At 39.6% G+C, this 5,198-nt stretch overlaps 1 pseudogene; it reads left to right on the forward strand.

Annotated features, from left to right (window-relative positions):
- LOC102820972 overlaps positions 1-1,498 on the forward strand; it is a 2,122-nt pseudogene extending 624 nt beyond the window's left edge.
- Positions 1,499-5,198: the final 3,700 nt, after the last annotated feature.

Below are 5,198 nucleotides of genomic sequence, written 5' to 3' on the forward strand. Positions count from 1 at the left end.
CTTCTGGAAGGCAGGGATCTTCTAGCAGCAACAAAAATAGGCCGTGGTAAAACCCTGGCATTTCTCATCCCTGCAGCTGAATTTATTGGTTAAACTAAAATTTACGCCGAGGAGTGGAATAGGAGTCCTTATTCTCTCACCTACTAAAGAACTGGAGTCCTGATGTGGCGCTATGGGTTAATGCGCCAGACTGCAAAGCCATTTGAACCGCAAGGTCGACAGTTCAAGTTCACCAGCTACTCCTCAGAAACCCCATACAGGGTCGTTATGGGTCAGGATCAACTCACCAGCACACAACAACAACAACAACTAGAGAACTGGCCATGCAGACTTTTGGCGTGCTTAAGGAGCTCATGACGCACCACATGCACACGTATGGGCTGGTCATGGAGGGAAGTAACAGGTCTGCAGAAAGACAGAAACTTGCTAATGGGATCAACATCATTGTGGCCACACCAGGTTGCCTCCTGGACCATATGCAGAATACTCCAGGCTTCATGTATAAAGATCTACAGTGTTTTGTTATTGATGAGGCTGATCGAATCTTGGATATTGGATTTGAAGAAGAATTAAAGAAAATCATTAAACTTCTGCCTGTACGCAGACAGACCATGTTTTTTTCTGCCACACAAACTCAAAAAGTTGAAGACCTGGTGAGGATTTCTCTGAAAAAGGAGCCCTTGTAGGTTGGTGTTGATGATGATAAAGCCAATGCAACAGTGGATGGTCTTGAGCAAGGATACATTGTTTGTGCCTCTGAAAAAGATTCCTTCTGTTCTTTACATTCCTTAAGAAAAAAACAAAAGAAACTAATGGCGTTCTTTTCATCCTGCAAGTCTGTTCAATTCCACGATGAACTGCTGAACTACACTGATTTACCTGTCTTGGCCATTCATTTCTGCAGTGCAGATTTGGGAATATTTTTGTGTACGGATGTGGCAGCTCGAGGGTTGGATATTCCTGAAGTTGACTGGATTGTTCAGTATGACTCTCCGGATGACCCGAAGGAGTATATTCATCAGGTGGGCAGAACAGCCAGAGGCCTAGATGGAAGAGGACATGCCTTGCTCATTTTGCGCGTAGAAGAATTGGGTTTTCTTCGTTACTTGAAGCAATCCAAGGTTTCACCAAGTGAATTTGAGTTTTCCTGGTCCAAAATTTCCAATATTCAGTCTCAGCTTGAAAAACTGATCGAAAAGAACTACTTCCTTCATAAGTCAGCCCAGGAAGCATATAAATCATATATTACAGCATATGATTCTCATTCTCAGAAACAAATCTTTAATGTTAATAATTTAAATTTACTGCAAGTCGCTCTGTCGTTTGGTTTCAAGGTACCTCCTTTTGTTGATCTCAATGTGAACAGCAATGAAGGCAAACCCAAAAAGCGAGGAGGAGGTGGTGGAGTTGGCTACCAGAAAGCCAAAAAGGTCGAAAATCCAAGATCTTTAAAAACATTAGCAAGAAAACCCTTGACAGCAGGCAGTTCTCACACTGAAGACACAGTTTCCATCTTAATGACAGTCCCCAAATGGATTTTCGTCCCCTGCTCTGACAGGGAAATGTTGGAGCCTTCAGAATTTGAACTGATTTATTGAGTTTAAACTGACTTGGATTCACAAGGACTGAGGACTGTTCCAGCAAATATTTTCTTATTGGGGGGTGAGGAAGGTAATAGTTCAATTTTTATTGGTTGCCCAAGGGCAAAATAAAGGAGTGTTTTTGGTTTTTGTTGTGATGATAAAGTAATTTTAAATATTTGTTCCTTAAAGATTAACTACAAAATAATTATATGTTATAGCAATTCAAAGCCACAAAGTTGTTGATATCATATTTCTGTTATGCCAATAAATATTTCTGTAGAATCCTGTTAAATTTTTACATTGATGAGAGCTTCAAATATCAAGAAAGTAGACTGATACACATAGAAAACACGGCTGCCCATTTGGGCCTGGCTGTTGACCCTGTCTGGCCTGATCTGGACTTCAGACCTTGACTACTGGGTTCCTCCTTTGGCTTCCTGGGGTCCACATGCTGGGTATTTTGTAACTGTATTTTTGTTTCTGAAATAATCATGTTTCCAAAAATATACAAAGTCAAAGGGAAAAATATTTAATCACTGAACAGAAATAAATATTGTTGATATTTTATATATAACCTAGTTTTTTCTATGCATCTTCGTATTTTAATTTTTTTAATCAAAAGTGAAGTTATCCTCCAGCCATTGTAACCATTTTGTATCATAACTTGTTATGCTCCCATGTCAGTAAATAACTTCACCAGTCTTGTATGTAAAAAAAAAAAAAAGGGACAAAGGGACAGGGGAATGCCAAATTTTAAAAGATGCTATAAATCTGTAAATGAAAGAATAGTACTGTTGTTCACATGGAAAAGTAACACCAGAACACTGAAACAGAACAATGACCGATGACTAGCCTCATATATTATAACGTCTCAATAATTTAGTACAAAAACCCCAAAGGAGCAGATTAGATAGCCCATGGTGGTGGTGGTGATGATCGTTGCGTGTCACCGAGTTGTTCTGATCTGTATAGGGTTTCTAAGGCTGTATATCTTTACAGGAGCAGAGAGTCTCATCTTTCTCCCACACAATAATTCGAACTAGTGACCTTGCTGTTAACCTCAGTTTGTAATCCACTCCCCTACCAGGACTCCTTAGAAAGCCCATGTCGTTGTTGTTGTTCAGTGCCGTCGAGTTGGTTCTGACTCATAGGGATTCTGTATAGGCTTTCCATGGAGCAGCTGGTAGGTTTCCCAGTGCTGATTCTACAGTGCCACACCAGGAGTCCTAGAAAGCCCATAGTCCTAAATATATACAGAAATTCAATATTTGCTTAAGCTGTCATCTCAAATCAGTAGAGTGAAACTGAACAATAATATTAGGACAACTTAGTAGCCATTTAAAACTGGAAGGAAGTTGGATCCATGTTCACTCTGTGCAGCAAGATGAAATCCAAATCAATCAAATAGAAGCACATAGAAGAAATGAAAACTATATTGGATGTGGGACTTCAAATACATGTATAGTAGCTCACTTAAAGTGATTTCTAGTCATATGTTGTTGTTGTTGTTGTTAAGTGCCGTCGAGTCCCTTCCAATTCATAGTGAGCCTATATAGGGTTTCTGAGGAGTAGCTGGTAGTTTCAACTGCCAATTTTTCAGTTAGCAGTCCAGTGCTTATCCTACAGTGCCGTACCAGGGCTCATATGATTAGGACTCCAAATGCATGCAGAGAAAGTCACTTAACTAATTTCTATTCAGATGTTGTTGTTAAGTGACACTGAGTAGGTTCCAACTCATAGCAATGCTATATTGGGTTTCCAAGGAGCACTAGGTGAGTTTGAACTGCCAACCTTGTGATTCAAACCAACCTTGAGACTGAGTGCTTATCCTACAGTGCCATACCATACATACACATGGTGGTGGTGTGCTGTAGAGTTGGTTCCGACTCATAATGACCCTGTACAGGGTTTCTGAGGCTGTAAATCTTCACAAGAGTAGAAAGCCTCCTCTTTCTCCATTGGAACAGCTGGTAGTTTTGAACTGCTGACCTTGAGGTTAGCAGTTAAGTGCCACTGAGTCAGTTCTGACTCACAGTGATCCAGTATGGGGTTCCCAAGGAGCTACTAGTAGGTTTGAACTGCTGACCTTGAGGTTAGCAGTCCTGTGCTTATCCTATAGCACCATAGCAGGAGTACCACATACATATTACATATATATGCATAAATGTGTCAGAGTCCTGGTGTGTGTATGTATGGGTGTGTATATTTATGTATGGATGTATGGGTATGTGTGTGTATGTATATATATATATATATATATATATATATATATATATATGTGTGTGTGTGTGTGTGTGTGTGTGTGTGTGTACTGTGGTAGTAGTTGTGTGCCGACTCATAGTGACCCCGTATAGGGTTTCTAAGACTGTAAATCTTTATGAGAGGAGAAAGCCGCATCTTTCTCACACGGAACAGTTGGTACTTTCAAACTGCTGACCTTAATGTTAGCAGCCTGACTCATAACCACAATGCTACCAGAGATTCAGTTAGATAGATAGATAGATAGATAGATAGATAGATAGATAGATAGATAGATAGACAAATACCAGGTCACCACTCATCTGTCAGTTTGTCATACTGTGGTAGCTTTTGTGATGCTGTGATTCTGAAAGCCATGGCACAGGTATTTTAAATACCATTAGAGTCACTCACAGTGGACAGGTTTCAGATGAGCTTCCAGACAAAGACAGACTCGGAAGAAGGAGAGAAGGACTACTTCCGAATATTTAGCCACTGAAAACCTTATGAATAGCAGTGGCACACTGTCAGCACCAGAATATTGAACATTGACACATGATGAAGAGCACAAGAATATCGTCAGATATAGCACCAGAAGATGAGTCCATCAGGTTGGAAGGCACTCAAAATGCAACTGGGAAAGAGCTGCCACCTCAAAGTAGAATTGACCAGGATGACTCGAATGGAGTAAAGCTCAGGATCTTCATTAGTTGATGGGGCACAACTCGAAGAGAAACAGCTGTAAACATCCATTAATAATCAGAACATGGAGTGCACAAAGTATGAATCTAGGAAAATTGGAAATTGTCAAAAATGAAATGGAACGCATAAACATCAATATCCTAGGCGTTAGTGAACTGAATGGACTGATGGACTGGTATTGGCCATTTTGAATCTGACAATCACAAAGTTTGCTATGCTGGAACGACAAATTGAAGATGAATAGCATCACATTCATCATTTAAAAGAACATATCAAGATCTGTCTTGAAGTACAATGCTGTTTATGATAAGATAATATCCATATGCTGGAATGACAAATTGAAGATGAATAGCATCACATTCATCATCAAAAAGAACATATCAAGATCTGTCTTGAAGTACAATGCTGTCTATGATAGGATAATATCCATATGCCTACAGTGAAGACCAGTTGATACAACTATTATTCAAATTTCTGCACAACCACTAAAACCAGTGATGATGCAATTGAAGAATTCTACCAACTTCTTCAGTCTGAAATCGATAAAACATGCAATCAAGATGGGTGATAATTATTGGTGTTTGAAATGCAAAGGTTGGGGAGAAAAAGGAAGGATCAGTGATTGGAAATTTGGGCCTTAGTGACAGAAACAATGCTGACGATTGCATGATAGAA

Source organism: Chrysochloris asiatica, unplaced genomic scaffold, assembly GCF_000296735.1.
Source record: "Chrysochloris asiatica unplaced genomic scaffold, ChrAsi1.0 scaffold00022, whole genome shotgun sequence".
In the NCBI taxonomy this organism is placed as follows: Eukaryota; Metazoa; Chordata; class Mammalia; order Afrosoricida; family Chrysochloridae; genus Chrysochloris; species Chrysochloris asiatica.